The sequence below is a fragment of the Amblyomma maculatum genome, unplaced genomic scaffold (assembly GCF_055883805.1).
Source record: "Amblyomma maculatum isolate TAMU_Amacu unplaced genomic scaffold, ASM5588380v1 scaffold_13, whole genome shotgun sequence".
Lineage (NCBI taxonomy): Eukaryota > Metazoa > Arthropoda > Arachnida > Ixodida > Ixodidae > Amblyomma > Amblyomma maculatum.
In genome coordinates this window covers 39,607,957-39,626,506 of record NW_028146738.1, presented here as the reverse complement: position 1 = coordinate 39,626,506, position 18,550 = coordinate 39,607,957, and the positions used below count along the sequence as shown (strand labels likewise).

The window sequence follows — 18,550 nt, the reverse complement described above, 5'->3', positions numbered from 1 at the left end:
GGCTATGATGATAAATCATGACCAGCGCCTAAGGGCTCATCTATCAAGTAGAAAAAATGAATTGACACTTAATTTCAGGCATTTTTATTAAGCAGAATCATTTGCATGCTTTTTTATTGAATTAAACTGTAGCGTATCGCTTCTGCTCTGGAGGCTGAAAAGCTGTTGCATATTCAACAATTTAATTTGCGATATCGGGCAGTTACGCCTACACCTGCCTCTCGTTTTTCCATCACGATATTATAAAAAACAGCATTTGATAAAAGATGCTTTTTCACAGGCCGCCCTAAAATATCCGCACACAATATTTCTAAAGGACGGTCCATAATGCGCATTGATGTCTCATCGCATCTTTTTGTGGTTTTCTTGATATTTCAGTGAATATTGCTTAGCGTTGACGCCCGCGTGTTCATGAAAAAATATCAGCCCTGCAATGTTAAAGTGTGCGCAACTAACACCATAATCTATCCGCAGCTAGTGATGTGTCAAAAATGGTGAATGAACAGATTATTTAGGGGAATAATTTATTTTCCTTTGTCATCCCCCTAATGTTGCCGCCTCTATGCCATCGCTTTATTTGATGCAGATGGCTTTAAGCTACAGACCGATATGAAGCCCTTCTTCACCGCACATGTCAGCTGGGGTATATACCTAGCGGAATAGTCAGTCAATATTTTTCCTGCTTGTGACAGAGTCGAGCCACGACAGCGGCTTCGCACTCGTGCAGTTCAAGCCCGCTGTGTAGTCGACGCAATGCATTGAACGAGCTAGCAAGACTTGGACGCTGGCGACGGATTTAGGCGGCACACTACGTGAGTACCGTATTTTTAAGCGCATCACTTGCGATTTGCGTGCAAATATACGGACCGGCCCCATGCTCCTATTCGAGCCGCAAGGCGCGCTTGATGATTTTGGCGTTGGAGCCCTGGCTTACAATTAATATATTCTAAACAAGCTTCACCGAGAACGCAACTATAGATAGAGAAAAATGGTTACTGAAGATGTGGAGTGTTTCGTTTGCCCATGCTGGCATCTGCGATCGTCCAGTCAACTTTCTTAGGGCACTGAAATTACAATTTTTATCGACGGGTGTTTGAATCCTAGACCACGGGTATAGAGGCACATAACTGATACCATTAAGACGTAGTCGGCGTGCGGCTTTAACGCTTTCCGAAGTGGTATTCTAGATTATTCATGTCGAAATATTCAGCCTCTCGCGTGTACTTCTGCGTTTAAAATGAGCCTCTTCGCTTTTATGTTCCATATCTCAGAACTGCTCCGGTTGAATTGCGTTGGCGAAAACAGAGACAGGTCTTTACTTTGATATATGCCAACTTGTACCGAAATTTTACTGGATGCGGTTATTTCTAAGTTGATACATCAGGGCCTTATCTGCGACGCTGGGTTCCCAAAAGAAATGCGTCCCATTCAGATATGCGTGTTGAGTATCGTCCCTCTTATGTGCTTTTGACGCAAATTAGAACGCGATTTATTCTTCCTTTTCATTGCCATATTTACGATCCCACATTCTCAAGGGGTGTTACCTGTCATGATGCTCAACAATTGCGAAGCCATGTGATGCACTTGCCATCCAAGTGAAAGTGGCTGGCAAGAAGGTTGTATAAAAAGGCAGCCAGTCATCCTGACAGAGAGATAGGTGTAGCGAATGCCTGTCCGATCACCTCGTTCAGTTGTTCAGCAGCGTATGATGTATGACGAAATGATGTAGCCATGTAATTCAAAGCAACCTTCAATAATAAATCAGTGATCTCTTCAGCAATCATTCATAGCGATAAGGGATACCCAATAATTGAGAAAGCTTAAGCTTAGGCTTTATGATTACGCGTGATGGATGGATGGATGGAATATAGGAGCGTCCCCTTTGAAACGGGGTGGTAGCAGTAGCTATCACGCTCATTTTTCTCCCTATATCTTAGTATTTGATTTAGATTGGTTAACTAAACCGTCATTCTAGTTATTAAATTTTTTTTCTACTATAATAACGTTATGTCACTTCACTGCTTTTAAGCCACCAATCTTTCAGTCGTTTTTTGCTAGTTTCCACCGCCGGTTTATTCACCCGCCCACTTGTATCACTAAACCCCAGAGCTTCAAGAACACTGATTGCGCCTGCATCAACTTCCAGATGGATACCATTACATTCGAGTATAATATGGTCAATTGATGCTCTGCGTACGCATTGCCGCCTTGTGGTTATCGGATGATAATTTGATTATACGTGATTGTTTGCGGACGTATAGACGAGGTTTATGCTTCTGCTGGGTATCTATGCATTTACCCACAGACTTAGCTAGACGTCATTCATATTGTCGACAGCTTCGTGGCGACGCAGACATTTAGGGTCGGGATCTTTTGCTTAGCGGACCACATTTGTCCTGCGTTGGCGATCTTCAAATGCTCGCTGACGTTAGAACTCAGCCTTTTCCGCACACTCACGGCGCTCCGCGTGCGCTTTTATTACTCGTAGCTCGGCCTCCTGGCTTCATTTGAACTGTCCAGGTGCCTCATTACGAGCTTTATCTACAGCTTGTTAATCTGCCTTGTGAAATCTTTCTTGTCGGTAAGCGCGACCACCACAAGATTTCCGCGAAGGTGCATCACGATAGCACACATCCCCAAACCACCACACTATTCATCCAATCTGCTACAATTCCATACGTTGTGTCCGCACTCGAACCTTCCAGAGGGTACAGGTGGCCAAAAATTAATACGGAACACGCGAGCGGCTCGCCGAAATTAAAAAAAACTGCATGTCATTGTCTACTATGAGATGTGCAGCAACGAGACATGTATTCAGTAATACTTTGAAAATATATTAAATATGGGCTTGTTAATGTCTATTCAATATTAGAAATCTAGTTTTAAATGTGTCAAAAATATTTTATATGAAATTATACCTGGAGCATATTTCAAATATTTGAAACGTACATATGCATATTTAGCATGCAGTGGAAAAGAAAAGGTAAATGTTATTCGCACTTGTGGCGTCTGACAGCATGCATTAGCCATAGAATGGCCCTTCGGTTTAAATGAATGGTATCTCCTGAAGAAAAACTGCAGAAGTTTCTGGGCAATCTAAGCGAGAAGTGGCAGCTTGTTTATTTAGCTAGTGGGACATAAGCTTCCAGAGGGTACTTCAAAGGAGAGCTCAGCATATGCGCTTCTTCAGATTCTGTGCCCCGTCAAAAATAAGACTTAACGCACATCTTCATGACTGAGAATTCAACATCGGAGTGCTTGCATTTGCAAAAGCGGGGCAAGAAGGCAGCCTGCGACAAATTGAGTAGTGTGCTGTTGCATGTGCCTCCTGGCAAACGCTTCGTGCACACGCTAAATGCGGGACAGCGCCAGCCGCTACGGGACGCCATGTTTGATCGGGTACCGGAATCTTTAGATGGCGCCGAATGAATAAATGCTGTTTACCCTTTACTGGAGGCTACATTTAGCGAACAACCGCAGTTCTGTAGCGTTGTAAGTCTACACAATATGAAGTACTGACCTGATGTAAATTTTCACTGGAATCGTGCGCTCAGGCAGCTGCAAAGATGGAAGATAACGTAATGATATAGGTTTTTAAACACCGAACTGTCGGTACCTAATTGGTGTTACTTATTGGCAAAATATGACTAGTACAATTTCTATAATGTGGCAGAGAAAAGAAATTAATAGTGCTTTCGCAAATGTTAAAATGGTGTTCAGCGTAAGCTTCGTACCATAGTCACAGTGCGTAGAACCTGAAAAAGATCGTGAGCGAAGCAGGCATGAAGTTTCCTTTTTCTTCCAGGAATAAGTGAGGAGGTTTGAGCAAGTCAAACAAGAAATTAGAAAGGCAGAAAGAACCACCGAAAAAAAAATTGTCAACTGTTGTTGCGTACAAGATTTCGCTGTCATGCGGAAGATTTTACATCGAGAAAAATGAACAGTGCTTGAAGGAGCGACTGCGTGAGGAAGCGAAGGATATAGAAAACGACTCAACCCGAAATTAGTCATTCACTCCACCGATTGCAAGGACTGTGAGGCGTTTTTAAGCCATTCGACATTCATCACCAAACGTAAAGACCTGACCTCACGCCTCATTTAAGAGGTATTTCACATTAACGAATTTGGTGTCACATGTATCACTCAACCTTATGTGGCTCTATACTAACAAGAGCTTACCTATCTCATTCAGGGATGGTTCTGATTGCTCCAATTTGTATCTCGGGACCATGATTATATCCCAATTGATTTTTCTTCTGCGCTTTGGTTATCTGCTTTATATTGCTCTTTGTGCCGCCATAAACTCTTTGGTTTTTAGTCAGCGCATGTTTCTGTCTGGCTTTTCCACTCGTGCTGTGGGTTAGCGCTGTTTTTTCATTTCGTTCAACATGAACCAACCAGCCCGACAAAGCCACGTTCTTGAAGTATTAGAATGCAGTGATGTGATGTCGGCTGGGATTCATCAATGATGTAAATATGATATCTAGTTCCGCCATTTTAATAGTCATTGATCTTAGAGGACGGGTAATGCTGTTTCCTTAGGACATCTTGCGTGTGATTAGCGTTTTCGTGAATATTCTCCGATCTTGAGCAAGTTCACTTGAATCTGACGGTCTCTGAGTAGGAGACTGAAGTTTTGAAGTGGTGGAGAATGCAACTTAAAATAACGATATTGTCTTTCTGAGGGTTTTTCCTAAACATTAATGAGTATGTATACCTTCCTTAAACTCCTATTGTGACATCTAGGAAGTGATTTTTTTCAGATTTTTTTTTCAAGAGTGAATGAATTCTTCCGCACTCCTGTCCATATTACGAATACGATGACTCTCCCTCGATGATTCTCCTGTATTTTCGGAAATATGTAGAACACTGCCGTAGAAGGAGTTTTTGGTAACAGCGCCTTTTGAACTCCTAGTGGTAATTCGCTTTCAACATTTAGTTTAGTGAGTCTGCTGGGATCCCAAATGGGATCGCGTCTCACTTTTTATTAGATATTGCATGTACGGCGACGCCCCCGCCCTCCCCCTTTCCGCCTGTCAGCGTGACTTTCATTCATTCATTCATCCATTTATTAATACTGTCAGCCACAATTAGGGGCTGTAACAGGAGTGGAAAATACAAAACAAAAAATGAGCAATATAGAAGACGATGAAAATCAATAGTCAATCAAAAATTGTCTCTGAATACACACACAAACAAAACAAAAATGAATTACACAGAAATCAGAACAACAGCCATCCTACACAACAGCAATAGAACCTCATCACACTGTGGTAGTGCCATAGATAAATTTTTCTAAATGGCGTACAAATTCAGATAATGATGATGATCGAACAGCAGAATCTGGAAGAGAGTTCCAGTCCTTACAAGTTCGAGGGAAATAACTAAACTTGAAGCAATTATTTTTTATAGCCGGCAATGGAATGAACCTACTATGACGATGCCTTGATGTCTCATTAGTTTTGATCTCAAAGTAGTCTGATTTATTAATTTTTAGATAATTATTCATAATAAGGTAAAGAGTTTTTAGTCTTTCATACCTGGTTCTGCTTTCTAACATTAGTGTTTGGGCTTGTTGGCAGAGGTCTGCTGAAGAATGGGTACGGCGGTATTTATTATATATAAACATTGCAGCGAGCCGCTGAATCCTATCTAGCTTGTGAATGTTAGTTGCTGTGTGAGGGTCCCATACTACTTTGGCATATTCAATAATTGGTCTGACTAGGGTTTTGTAAGCCAGGCACTTTACATCCGGGGTAGCACTGTGCATTGTGCGCCGCAGGTACCATAGTGTTAAAAGCTTTCGAGATGACATTTTCAATGTGGGTATTCCATCGTAGGTCCGATGTAAAAGTTAAGCCTAGGTATTTATACTGATCAACTCCTTCGAGCATGTAACTATTTGTTTGATAATTGAAATTAAGAACATTGTTTTTCCTAGTTACTGACATGAACACAGACTTTTTTAAGTTTAACTCCAACTGCCAGTCGTTACACCAATTGACTTTTCTTTGTAGGTTTATATTTAATTTAATCTGATCATCAATCGTATTTACGCTACTGTACAACACGCAGTCGTCAGCAAACAGTCTTATTGGAACATCAATGCTACTTTGCAAATCATTAATAAAGATGAGAAAGAGGAGTGGGCCTAAAACGGTACCCTGCGGCACACCAGAAGCAACAGGAAGAGTGCTAGATTGAGAACCTCTAACAAATACATACTGTTCACGAGAGGATATATACGCAGGTCCCGAATTAGCCTAAATCTGAAGAAGGAACGCAACAGATTGGTAAGAAAGAAACCCATCAACGAATTAGCGGTGAGGGGGAGGGCAGAAGAGTTCAGGATCTCGCTACAGAATAGGTACTCAGCTCTGAGGATGGCGACATTACCCTAGAAGCAAGGAACAATAATTTCAGGGATATCATTACTGAGTGCGCGGTAGAAATAGGCGGTAGGATAGTTAGAGAGGATACCGGTAAGCTGTCTAAGGAGACGAAAGATTTGATTAAGAAACGCCAGAGTATGAAAGCTTCTAATCCAACAGACCAGATCGAATTGGCCGAGATATCAAAGCTAATCAATAAGCGCAAGGTGGCCGATATAAGGAAGTATAACATGGAGAAAATTGAGCATGCTGTAAAGAACGGGGGAAGCCTCAAAGCGGTAAAGAAGAAATTGGGCATAGGCAAAAACCAGATGTATGCGATAAAGGACAAGGCGGGCAATGTCATCACTAATATGGACAAGATAGTCAGAGTAGCCGAGGAGTTCTATACAGATCTCTACAGTAGCCAAAGTAGTCAGGACCGTAATGAGATTGGCGGTAGGGAAAAACAGTCAGACGTTCCACCAGTGACGAAAGACGAGGTCAAGAAAGCACTAGAAACTATGAAAAGGGGGAAATCAGCTGGAGAGGATCAAATAACTACAGATTTGCTGAAGGACGGGGGGGATATCGTGCTAGAAAAACTGGCCACCCTGTATACGCAGTGCCTGGTGTCATTGACGGTACCGGAACCATGGAAGAATGCAAACATTATCCTCATTCACAAGAAAGGGGACTCTAGGGACCTTAAAAATTACAGACCAATCAGCTTACTGTCTGTTACGTACAAGGTATTTACTAAGGTAATCGCTAATAGAATCAGGACAACCTTAGACTTCAATCAAGCAAAGGATCAAGCAGGGTTTCGGAAACGGTACTCTACTATCGATCATATTCATACCATCAATCAGGTGATAGAAAAATGCTCGGAATATAACCAGCCCTATACATAGCATTCATTGATTACGAAAAAGCATTTGACTCAGTTGAAACATCGGCGGTGATGCAGGCATTGCGAAATCAGGGGGTAGACGAGCCGTACGTGAAAGTACTGGAAGATATATATAGTGGCTGCACAGCAACCATAGTTCTGCATAAAGAAAGTAACAAAATTCCCATAAAGAAAGGTGTTAGGCAAGGAGACACAATCTCCCCAGTACTATTCACGGCGTGTTTAGAGGAAGTATTCAGAGACTTGGAATGGGAGCAGTTAGGGATAAGGGTAGATGGAGAATACCTCAGTAATCTGCGATTTGCTGATGACATTGCCTTGCTAAGCAACTCGGGGGATGAACTGCAAATAATGATTGATGACCTAGACAGAAAAAGTAAAAAGGTAGGCTTGAAAATCAATATGCAGAAGACTAAGATAATGTTCAACAGCCTCGGGAAGGAACAGCAGTTTACATTAGGTAGCGAAATACTGGAAGGAGTAGGCGAATATGTCTACTTAGGACAGGTAGTAACCGCAGATCCGGACCATGAAAAGGAAATAACAAGAAGAATAAGATTGGGATGGAGCGCATTTGGCAAGCACTCGCAGATTATGACTAGCAGCTTACCGGTATCGCTCAAGAGGAAAGTATACAACAGTTGCATCTTGCCTGTACTCACCTATGGGGCTGAAGCGTGGAGGCTAACCAAGAGAGTTCTACATAAGTTGAGGACAACCCAGAGGGCTATGGAACGAAAAATGGTAGGGGTAACATTAAGAGATAGAAAGCGTGCAGAGTGGGTCAGAGAAATAACTCAAGTTACCGATATTCTAGTGGAAATTAAGAAGAAGAAATGGACATGGGCAGGACATGTAGTGCGAAGAGAGGATAACCGATGGTCGCTGAGGGTAACAAACTGGATTCCAAGGGAAGGAAAGCGTAGCAGGGGGCGACAGAAAGTTAGGTGGGCGGATGAGATTAAGAAGTTCGCAGGGGTCAAGTGGATGCAGCTAGCACAGAACCGGGTTAAGTGGAGAAATATGGGAGAGGCCTTCGCCCTGCAGTGGGTATAATCAGGCTGATGATGATGATGATGATGATGATGATGATGATGATGATGATATACGCAGAAAACCACTGTGTGAGTGTTTGATTTTTAAAGACCGCATTAACCTTTATAACAATTTTTGGTGTGAAACTTTATCAAATGCTTTCGCAAAGTCAAGGTATATAATGTCTGTTTGACCACGTGAATTTATTGCTACTGCGAGTTCATGAACTATTTCTATTAGTTGGGTAGTTGTGGACAGTCCCTTTCGGAAGCCATGCTGGCGATAATACAGGATATCATGCTGGTCGAGGTAGTTGATCAGGTGTTTAGATATGATATGTTCAAGCAACTTCGAAACTGTACTAGTGAGCGAGATTGGGCGATAATTGCTAACAGGATTATTTCCGCTTTTATGGACTGGTATAACTTTTGCTCGCTTCCAGTCAGTTAGGAAGCATCCGCTAGTAAAAGAAGACTGAAATATTTTGGTCAAGTATTTAGATACCCATTCAGCGTACCTATATAAAAACTCGTTAGGGATACGATCTGGACCTTGGCTTTTCTTGATGTCAATATGTAGTAGCAGATTTAGAACACCTTGTTCATCAATTTGTAAGTCAGTAATAGGAGGCCTTTCAGTTTCAGCATTAAAATGAGGCAGTACTCCATTATCATGTATGTACACAGATGAAAAATATAAATTAAAATCTTCGGCACGTTTATGGGCGTTCTCCTCGGTCTCAGCATGGTGCAGAACCTTTGACGGATTTCATCATCATCATCATCATCAGCCTGATTATACCCACTGCAGGGCGAAGGCCTCTCCCATATCTCTCCACTTAACCCGGTTCTGTGCTAGCTGCATCCACTTGACCCCTGCGAACTTCTTAATCTCATCCGCCCACCTAACTTTCTGCCGCCCCCTGCTACGCTTTCCTTCCCTTGGAATCCAGTTTGTTACCCTCAGCGACCATCGGTTATCCTCTCTTCGCACTACATGTCCTGCCCATGTCCATTTCTTCTTCTTAATTTCCACTAGAATGTCGTTAACTTGAGTTATTTCTCTGACCCACTCTGCACGCTTTCTATCTCTTAATGTTACCCCTACCATTTTTCGTTCCATAGCCCTCTGGGTTGTCTTCAACTTAAGTAGAACTCTCTTGGTTAGCCTCCACGTTTCAGCCCCATAGGTGAGTACAGGCAAGATGCAGCTGTTGTATACTTTCCTCTTGAGCGATACCGGTAAGCTGCTAGTCATAATCTGCGAGTGCTTGCCAAATGCGCTCCATCCCAATCTTATTCTTCTTGTTATTTCCTTTTCATGATCCGGATCTGCGGTTACTACCTGTCATAAGTAGATATATTCGCCTACTACTTCCAGTATTTCGCTACCTAATGTAAACTCCTGTTCCTTCCCGAGGCTGTTGAACATTACCTTAGTCTTCTGCATATTGATTTTCAAGCCTACCTTTCTACTTTTCCTGTCTAGGTCATCAATCATTATTTGCAGTTCATCTCCCGAGTTGCTTAGCAAGGCAATGTCATCAGCAAATCGCAGATTACTGAGGTATTCTCCATCTACCCTTATCCCTAACTGCTCCCATTCCAAGTCTCTGAATACTTCCTCTAAACAAGCTGTGAATAGTACTGGGGAGATTGTGTCTCCTTGCCTAACACCTTTCTTTATGGGAATTTTGTTGCTTTCTTTATGTAGAACTATGGTTGCTGTGCAGCCACTATATATATCTTCCAGCACTTTCACGTATGGCTCGTCTACCCCCTGATTTCGCAATGCCTGCATCACCGCCGAGGTTTCAACTGAGTCAAATGCTTTTTCGTAATCAATGAATGCTATGTATAAGGGCTGGTTATATTCCGAGCATTTTTCTATCACCTGATTAATGGTATGGATATGATCGATAGTAGAGTACCGTTTCCGAAACCCTGCTTGATCCTTTGCTTGATTGCATTCTATGGTTGTCCTGATTCTATTAGCGATTACCTTAGTAAATACCTTATACGTAACAGACAGTAAGCTGATTGGTCTGTAATTTTTAAGGTCCTTAGAGTCCCCTTTCTTGTGAATGAGGATAATGTTTGCATTCTTCCATGCTTCCGGTACCGTCGATGACACCAGGCACTGCGTATACAGGGTGGCCAGTTTTTCTAGCACAATATCCCCCCCGTCCTTCAGCAAATCTGTAGTTATCTGATCCTCTCCAGCTGATTTCCCCCTTTTCATAGTTTCTAGTGCTTTCTTGACCTCGTCCTTCGTCACTGGTGGAACGTCTGACTGTTTTTCCCTACCGCCAATCTCATTACGGTCCTGACTACTTTGGCTACTGTAGAGATCTGTATAGAACTCCTCGGCTACTTTGACTATCTTGTCCATATTAGTGATGACGTTGCCCGCCTTGTCCCTTATCGCATACATCTGGTTTTTGCCTATGCCCAATTTCTTCTTTACCGCTTTAAGGCTTCCCCCGTTCTTTACAGCATGCTCAATTTTCTCCATGTTATACTTCCTTATATCGGCCACCTTGCGCTTATTGATTAGCTTTGATATCTCGGCCAATTCGATCTGGTCTGTTGGATTGGAAGCTTTCATACTCTGCCGTTTCTTAATCAAATCTTTCGTCTCCTTAGACAGCTTACCGGTATCCTCTCTAACTATCCTACCGCCTACTTCTACCGCGCACTCAGTAATGATATCTCTGAAATTATTGTTCCTTGCCTCTAGGGTAATGTCGCCATCCTCAGTTAGAGCTGAATACCTATTCTGTAGCGAGATCCTGAACTCTTCTGCCCTCCCCCTCACCGCTAATTCGTTGATGGGTTTCTTTCTTACTAATCTATTGCGTTCCTTCTTCAGATTTAGGTTAATTCGGGACCTCACCATCCTGTGGTCACTACATCGAACTTTCCCGATTACCTCTACATCCTGCACAATGGCGGGGGTTGAACACATTATGAAGTCGATTTCATTTTTAGTCTCTCCGTTAGGACTTTTCCATGTCCATTTTCGGTTCTTCCGTTTGCTGAAGAAGGTATTCATGATTCGAAAGTTATTGCGCTCTGCAAACTCAACTAGTAACTCCCCTCTGCTATTCCTAGAACTAATGCCATAGTCACCTACTGCCTTGTCTCCTGCCTGTTTTTTCCCTACCTTGGCATTGAAGTCGCCCATTAGTACAGTATACTGCGTCTTTACTTTTCGCATTGCCGATTCTACATCTTCATAGAAGCTTTCAACTGCCTGGTCATCATAACTACATGTAGGTGCATAGGCCTGTACAACCTTCAGTTTATACCGCTTATTAAGTCTAATTACGATGCCTGCAACCCTCTCATTAATACTATAGAATTCATCTATATTACCCGCTATATACTTATTGACAAGGAAACCTACTCCTAGTTGTCGCCTCTCTGGTAAACCTCGATAACACAGTACATGCCCATCCTTCAGTACAGTGTATGCCTCATTCGGCCTCCTAACCTCACTAAGCCCTATGACATCCCATTTCATGCCCTCTAGTTCCTCTAACAGCACTGCTAAACTAGCTTCACTAGCTAGAGTTCTAGCATTAAACGTTGCCAGGGTCAGTTTCCAATGGCGGCCTGTCCAGCGGAGCCAGGCTTTCTTAGCACCCCCTGCTGCGTCACAGGTCTGACCGCCGCCGTGGTCAGTTGTTCCGCAGCCGCTGGTGACTGAGGGCCGGGGTTTTATGGAGCTTATCATAGGAGGTTGTGGCCAATTACTGCACCAGGGTGGCCAACTCCTGTTCTGGTGAGGGAGTGCGTTGCCGGAGGCGTTCACCGGCATCAGGTCGCACCCCAAACCTGTTGACGGATTTATATAGCGCCAAAATTTACCAGGTGACTCGCGAAGAAATTTCGTGAGCGTCACATTATAGAATCTGTCTTTTGATTCCTTAAGAAGTCTCTTTAAATCCTGGCTCATGCGGCGAATACAAAGTTTATTTTCAGGGTTTGGGTTGTGTGAGGAAGCCTTACGTTTGCGTTTAATTCTTCGTTTAAGATGAAGAATGTCTCTAGTTATTCAGGGACTCGTTTTATTGGTGCTCTTAAATTTCTTAGGAACAAACTGATTAAGGCACCGCTCTTGTAATTCCGAAAAGAATTCCCATAGTTTGTCAGTACTAGCATCAGAGTCATACAGCTGCACAAAATCTCCATATGAATAATCGAGGCAGACAATCACAGCAGCATCATCAGCGTCATAAAAATTAAAGAAATGTTTTTTGGACAAAGTACCTGTGGAATCTGGTGATGCCTTTAAGGATAATAAAACCATCCTATGATCGGACAAGCCATCCAAGATCTCACATTCACAGAGAGAGGTTTGTATACGTTCAGAAACAAAAATCAAATCCAGTAGAGGTGATGATGTAGTACATATCCTTGTGCAATCAGATACAACTTGAACTAAATTATGACAAAAAGCGAGATCAAGTAACTCTAAGATCAAGTAAAGATCAGATAAGATTAAAACGTTTCTGTAACCATTCAATTCAGCCACTTCACAGCCCCCCTAATACCACTTTCCGGTGACCATTACTATGGTGAACATTAACGAAAATTGCTTTAGTAAGTGATCAATGTCATCGTAATTCTTGCGTAACCTGCATGTATGTAGGAAAATATTATGAGTGAAGATTCATGATGACTGAGAGATTCTGGTAAGGCAAAATGCTGATAATACATGGGAAAAATTGTGAGGACTTCGAGCGAATGAAATAAACTCGGTAGGCGTGCTGAGCAAGAATACACACTAGACACGAACTATTTTTTTCCATTGCTTAGCACTGCATCATGTTTCGTTCGGGACTTAAAGTGGACAATGCTGTTGCTTTTTTGATATTCATCGTTGGTACACGCTGACAAATTTCGATGACTGATGCTTAAATGGGCTCTTTGTGGCCGTGTCAATCCTAGAGAAAACGACAGGAGTGCTCTCACTTTCTTCACATGTGACACCTTGAATCTCAATATTGTATTTATCAGAGTATTGGTCTGACTACAACACCCTGCTGTAGTCATCCTGTACCTTGATATCTATAGGCCCTGACATTTCGCATCTAGCACACTGTTTTCAGTTTCATGCTTTGTGTTGTTCTCAAGCTCAGCGTCCAGCGTTTCCTTCAGTTGCATCGGTAGTATTGAGGGCGTAATACAGGCTTGCTGTAAGTTTCTTCTGTTTGCTCGCCAATCTGATTTTGTAGACTCTACAATTTTTCGCGGAATAATTTGATGTCCTGAAGCAATTCCACTTTAATACTTAAATATACGTGCGCCTATCAAATTTATTTCCTATTTCTGTGGGGTCATTTTAAGGATAAAAATAAATTGAACCAACTTTGCAGGAGCGCTTCGCAGCGTTCGCATCGCGTCGCATTTCATTCCTCGTTACGGGACCTGTGTCATCAGCACTGATACCCATCTGATCCTCAGGTGAGTCTTATCACGAAAACGAAGGGCTGTACTATAAAATGCTTTAGCTTCGGCTGTGGGGAGAATATGGCTGTCGCGCAGCTTCTCCTCAATGCGGTATTATACCTCGTGAAGGCGCTACATGTATTTACGAAACTCTTTTACTCAGCGTTACCATTTTGTGGGCGATCTCCAAACCTGGAAATTTACCTGGCACGAAAAATAATAAAAGCGTTAAATAATTAAGAAAACTTTAGATCTTCTGCCTCATTAATGCTCGTTTTCGTACTCTAGACTATTACCCAGGAGATCACGTTTGTCTACATTAACCCAAACGGCCAATAATTTCCGACGGACGTCCGGTTAAAATCCGCACGTCCGAAGCAGGACCGGGACATCCGCCGGAAAACGAAACGCACCTAAATACGGACATCCGGATTGGGATGTCCGTCGAGTTTACGAGGGCGCCTCTTTCTAGTATCAATATTCAAACTATTATTTACGAAAACTATTCTTTTGATCTAGACCTCAGCAAGGAAATACAGTTCGAGGGGGGGGGGGGGGCACTCATGCGTGCTATGGATTAATAAAGGTTACCAAGGGAATTTTAGACTTGAGCGCAATACTTAGAGCATCAATGTAGTAGTAAAAAATGTGCCTGCCAATCATTACGATTTATATCAAATTATCGCTGGCCGTGTTTCCTCGCGAGCTATTCATTTGCGAATCTATCGGAGCGGTTCTGCGGTGATTGTGCGCAAGCTTCTTCGCGCAGCTGCTTGGACGTGCTCAATGCACTTTGATCATATCATCAACATTCTTGACGTCATTACCCCTAAGGAAACATCCTCAATTCATGTACTTCAACCGCACATGCATTTACCCAGCTGTTCGGACTCATGACGGAACCTGTACTATACTATGTATGTTCGAATGCTTCCGCTGAAGCATCACTGTTTCATCTGCCATGCTTGATTACGTACGTAAAATACATAGATGGCTTCGGCCCTTATTGCTTCGGTTTTGTGGATGAAAAAGAAGAAAGAAAAGAACGAAAAGGAAAAGATGAAAGATGAAAATAAATAAGAAAAACCAAAAGATAAATAGGAGGAAAAAGAAAAAAGGAAAATGATAATAAGGAAAAGGTCAATAAGGGAAATGACAATAACGAAAAGGAAAAACTAAAAAGGAAAATGAGGAAATAGGAAGCGGAGTAAGAAGGAGGGAAATGAAAAACCGTATCGTAGAATGTTTTTATCCCACCGTATATTTTGCAACAGCTGCGTCCAAACGTATCGCATGTTACCGAGCCCCCTTATAGTTGTTCCGTATTGCAAGCCATTTTATGCCGAGCAAGTATAACCACACAGCGCCAGAAGCGAGTCGCAGCCTACGCAAGGTATGTGCGCACATCCAGCTGTTGTGAGCTCTATTTAACAGAACCGTTTTCTTCTTGACGCATTTCAGCGGTGGCGCAGGGTTTAAGGCGCTCGATATCTGTACACAAGGATGCGCGATCGAATATGTAGGGAAAAAAGATAGGCGTCCGTATGCTTTGCGTTACAGAACCCCAGGGTGAAAATTTTGGACCTCTCTACTAAGGCTTCTCTCACAGCCTGAGTTGTATGTTGTATTGATACTGTAAAACAGCATGAGCCAAACCAACTTCTTCGTGACAAGTATTTCTTGTAGCTATTCTGCGGAAATTACAATTTATAAGGTTGCCATCCGTGAAGCGTTAAGGCGGCACATCGCAGTTCAATTGCTCCGCAAGCGTTCCCACGCAGTCATGCACAGACCAGCAGCAATTTTTACGTGTTTTGTTGGAACATGGCCCCGCCGCTAAAGAATCGGCGCTTGCGATCTTGGCATTTACAATGTTCGCCGTTCCAACATTGAGCATGCTGTATGATTCACTACGCATCGGAGAGTTCCTCTGACGACTTGTCGCATACCACATCATAGAACGTAGCGGTGGCCGCCTCGTAGTAACGCGGCATTGTAAAAGCTATTAAAAGATAAAAGAATTGAAATACCTTAAGCCAAGCCTGCTTTTTGAGGTTCTTTATCTGCTCGGCGAATCCGGGTATATTTCCCTAAAGTCGATAAATTATGCTGATGCGTTCAGCCTCTACAGATATTTTTCTGCTTTAACATCTCTAGTTACGGTTTTATCTTATATAATATCTCGGAATAAGACATGCAAAAACTCACCTACAGCTACTGCGCCCTCTGTAATGATAGCATTGTAAATATCGCTCACTGTTCGCCGACTGAAGCCGTGTCTACCGCGTTGACACCAAACATATAATTCACTTTGGAGATGATTCAAAGCTATCTGTGTTTCATTTTTACATCTACACTAATCCGAAACCCCGAACGATATCCCAGTATTATTGAAGAATGAATGCAAAGATGTATTCAATGTCGACAAGCCATATATACTGGCAGGAATATATTTAGCAATGTATGTCATGATCATGGAATTTTAAAAGCAATTTATACCAATTAAACAATAAACGAAGCGTATAAATAATCATTACTAGCAAGGTAGCACAACGAAAGTAAAAGTCATGCCGACAATAAAACAGTGTGAAAGATGGTCGTCGGCGTGGCGCTGGCTCGAAGGTATGCGAGAAATTGCGATGAGGGCCTTGCACCTGGCGCCTGAGCTTCTACCATAAGCTCCCCGCACCAGAGCCACGCACATCAACTTGGTTCGAAATAACTTTCTAGTATGCTCCTTTTACTCAAGGGCACGGTGCTCTTGTTGGGGCGAGATGCGAAATTCGCCCCACACAGGGCAGCGGTGAACGGCCGGAAGCAGACTGGACTCTGATCCCTGCAAATGTCCCTCAGGCTTCACGTTATATTAAGCGTGAGTGCCTCGCGCTGCACTAGTACACAGCGTCAAAATAATGTTGATAATATTGTGGTGACAGAGAGATGGAGAGACAGAAAGAGAAGTTTGCCCGCCTGCCTCCTTGCGCGCTCTTTCAGGCAGGTGATATCAACCTTACGTTTAGACAATGACCAGTGTGATGGGAAAGCTCCCTCTGACGCTGGAGCGCGGTTCATGAATTGTTTTTGCTTTTACGCTTTAGACTACCAATCGATGTAGAGGGGTTCACGTGCTCTTGTCTATGTGTTTCAAAAAGGAAATTGGGAAAGAGGCTACTTAAGCGCGAACCCTGGTTCGAAACCATCAGACACGGAATGCTTGTTTTGTACAACCTTTGTAATATCAGGCCAAAATCTACAGTTGGCAACGTGATTATTTTGAAGCTGACCGGGCTGAATAGGGTTATAGAGTTAGCTTTCATTCAAATTTGTTATACTTAAACAGGAATGACAGACATCCCACTTAACCGCAAGTGCATCCATTTAAAGCTGGGAACGTTTCACCCATTCAAAAAATTAGTGCAAACATTTTCATTTCAAATGGAAACAAGTCAACTTTCGTGACATGTTTTTCAGTATGTGTAGCATTTATTAAACGCCTTCCGTCGAAGAGGTTAAACACGTACGATTTTCTCCATCTGTTTCTGTGTGCTTATGGTTTCAGCCAACTCAACAATGATAACTTTGACATAGAGTTGATCAATTCTTCATGGCTGTCTTTATGTTGCTACCCCACTGCCTTAAATACGTGCTGAGAGCATAGTTAAATCATTAGTGCATACTGTGGTCAATGGTTATATTATTTGTATTTGCGTGACAAGTCGAAACTTTTCAGGTGTGTGACGCCTAACTATGACAAGCAGTGTGCCTTTTGCTAGGTATTGTTATATTTGGTATTGGTTAGACTCGTCAAACTTTCAGTGCTGGAACGAAGGTGACTGATGAAAATCACCAGTTTTCACTTAGAACCTTATGTAATAGAAAAGATTTCAACGTGCTTACAAAAAGTATACCATGCAATGTAGATTCAATATATTTTTTATAATAAACGATATGCCAAAACGTGACATTTTAATATTTTATGCGGTGATAGTTTATTGCTGGAGATAGAATTTTCGCACGCTATGCATATAAAAGCTGCTTGTAGCCTGAAACAAAACATAATGTGAGTGCTTACATAAAGACATCAATAGAAAGTAGTATGAAGGACTGTTCTTACAGGCAGCGCGACTCGATGACATTTGCTTCATCTGTGTATGTATTGCACAATAAATAAATTAGTAATTTATATGCAGCAATATTCTTGCTCTTTTGGCAGCAGGTTCGACTTGCATAATACACGGCACGCGAATTGTACCAAACAACTGATGCAAAAGGCAAGCGAACGTATATTTGCTAACATCCCTATTTCACGCACTTTATTTTCAGAAGAGGTCAACGTTCCTGCCTTTGGTCAAGAAATTTCTTATGGGTTAATCTCCGCACCAGCTCCTGAGACGTGGCATAGCCGTCACTGCCAGTATAGCCCCTAGCCCTACTAATATATCATGGCAAACAGTTCCTGCTCCGACAACAGACCTCCATGGGAAGGCGACCTGTTCAAGTGCCGATTATGCGCGTATACTTCACCGAACTTCGCAGGTATTGACTTACATATGGTGCTGGAACACTGGAACGAAAACACTGCCTTAGATTCACAGGTTCCCATGGTGTTTACAAGGACCTTCAACTGGGAGAATCGTATGGTACATCACACAGTAGGACAAACATATGAAGCCGAGGTGTGCCCGTTTCCTGCTCCAGAGTCTAACTTTCCAACTCGGGAAACGGGGACGGGTTGTGGCTATATTCCTCAAACATGCGACACGTGCCCTTGTTCA

The 18,550-nt window shown here is 42.5% G+C and overlaps 1 long non-coding RNA gene across 1 annotated transcript; it reads left to right on the top strand.

Annotated features, from left to right (window-relative positions):
- Positions 1 to 608: 608 nt before the first annotated feature.
- On the top strand, positions 609 to 18,219 carry LOC146172614 (uncharacterized). The gene is made up of 3 exons (XR_014702434.1): positions 609 to 812; positions 13,703 to 13,790; positions 18,099 to 18,219. It is a non-coding gene; the product is annotated as an uncharacterized LOC146172614 (long non-coding RNA).
- Positions 18,220 to 18,550: the final 331 nt, after the last annotated feature.